Source organism: Egretta garzetta, unplaced genomic scaffold (genome assembly GCF_000687185.1).
Source record: "Egretta garzetta isolate BGI_Z169 unplaced genomic scaffold, ASM68718v1 scaffold34, whole genome shotgun sequence".
In the NCBI taxonomy this organism is placed as follows: Eukaryota; Metazoa; Chordata; class Aves; order Pelecaniformes; family Ardeidae; genus Egretta; species Egretta garzetta.
Window position 1 is genome coordinate 4,061,914 of NW_009259586.1, and position 2,314 is coordinate 4,064,227.

Sequence of the window (2,314 nt, forward strand, 5' to 3'; positions counted from 1 at the left end):
CCGGAGAGAAAGATGAGCCACTGGGTGACAGGCCACAAGTGGTGGGGCAGGAGGACTGGGTGACTTACGAATCCAGGTCAGAGTTCTGAAAGAAGCTTCTTTCCCTTTCAGAAGTGATTGGGTACTCAGCAGAGGACTGAGAGAGGCCACTGAGGTTGCTGGCCTCCTCCATCTCTCCAATGAGATCCAGCACAAAGTCACAGCCCAGCAGGTCATGCCATGTGTTGCCAGTAAACATGGAGATAGACCATCCTCGAGATTTCTTATCACAGCCCCTGGTAACAGGGAAAGGAAGGAGAGAAAAGGTGTCCCGATAGGCAGGGGGAAGGGAGAGAAAGGGAATACTGCATTCAGTTTCTTCTTGCCTTGTCTATCCTGGCTTAAGTCCTTAAGATTTAGGGTGTGAATCAACTATTAAGTGTCCAGGGCCAGCAAAAAGCTAGAATCAATCAAGATTTGTCCTCTTCCCCCCCTTCTTTTCTCTGAAGCTGCTCTGACAGATCACACCAGTGATTCCTCTGTTCCTAAAGAGGCCCACAGTTTATGCACATAGATGGAAGGGTGAAGGAGAGAGCACAAGCTGGAGTTGATAAGGAGTGGCTATTTCACATCTGACCATACAAATTCTGGCATGCAGCCCTAATCAGTCTGAGCCTTAGAACTAGCAACAGGCTCTTTAACACCCCCATATCTTGTCCATCCTTGGGCAGTACCTTGCACTCAGGAGCCAGCCTGCATACTGCTCCCCAGTCATCCAGGACTCCACCTCAGCTGAGAGCTTCTCCTCTAGAACAGAAAAGAGAGTCAGTACACACAGCCTCCCTGGCAGGACCCAAAGCAACACCTAAGCTCTACAGGACACAAACAGAGCCCATCTGGAAAGTCTTACACACTCCTGAGGGGGTTGCATAGGAAGACTGAAAGCACATGGAGGGCTCCACATGAACACATTCACATCCAAAATAACTGCTTGATGGCATAGGATGGCATTTCCAATCTGACAGCTGGAAACCTTCACAGTGTCCTGGTTCACTTAGGCCACCACTCTACTCACCAAGGAGCCAGAGCAGGGATGTTCTGCATGCAATTCACAGAGCACTCAAGAGGCAGCATAAGCCAATGTTTGAGAAGGGAGAAAGGCAGAAAGTCCCTGTAACAAAGGCAGCAGTTGCTGCTTCCTGGGCTATGCAGTAATGGATAACAGGAAAACTGGACCCACAGAGATGCACAACCAGCACAGCCCTCTGTTGAGATGGGCCCAAGCTCAGAAGAATTTCATCCCTCAACCTGAGTAGCAGGTATGAGATCATCAGACTCAGACTGTGGGAGTTTTGGGTATAGAATCAGATGCCTGTATCCCCCATGGTTGTACCAGCCAGAAGAATTGTGTTCTGATGTTCTGATCCCTCTTTACTAAGCTGAGGGAAGTATTTTCTGAATGTGGATTTCTGCACTGGAAAAGTACTTAGGGAACAGAAGTTAGCAGAAGGGTAGAAGCAAGAGTTACCATTAAAGGTATGAACATCCAGAACCATCTTCCCTTTCCTCTGGTTTGCAGTCCACTCCAGCTGAGTGGGAGGGTAGGCCCGAGAGAATGTAGAGTCTACCTCTGTGTGCTGTGCTGCTGTCAAAATCTTGCGCTGGCAAACAGCATTGTAGCCCTCCATGCCGTGATCTGACACAAATCTAGGAAAAGGCAACTGCCTTTAGCACACTGCTCATCTCTCTTAACCTTAATGAAAGTGTAGCTACATCTTTTCTCCTCCTTACTTCAGCAACGGCTTCTCCAGTGCTGGTGAAGGGGCAAAGCAGCTCAGCAAAGTCGCCATCAGGACCCAAGCTCGCTGGCTGTGCTCCATGTCTGGGTTCTTCCATGTCTGGGCAACCACCTGACTGAAGATTTCATTGCGCAGAGCCACGTTATTCAAACCTCTCCCAGCAATGTAGTTGCCTAGAAGTACCTCCTGCCAGCCATGGAGATTCCTGTCACCAATGAACCGCAAAATCTAGAAGTATCCAGGGGAAAAAAGAAAAAAAAAAAAAAAAAAAGAGAGACAGCTCTAGTTGTAATCCTCTGTCCCAAACTGTGTTGTAAGGTAACAACCTGGGTTGTAGACACCAGGGTGTCTGTGAGCCTAAGAAGAGTAACTAACACTGAGATCAGGATCTGTTCATAGGTTTTGTGCACCACCTAAGTTCTGGGGAATTTGGGAGGCAGTGTTCATAGAGATTGGACGCTGACTAGAGGTCAGGATGACTTTAGTCTCTTCTTAGTTATGCCTCTGACTTAGAATTTGTTCTTGGGCAAAATACT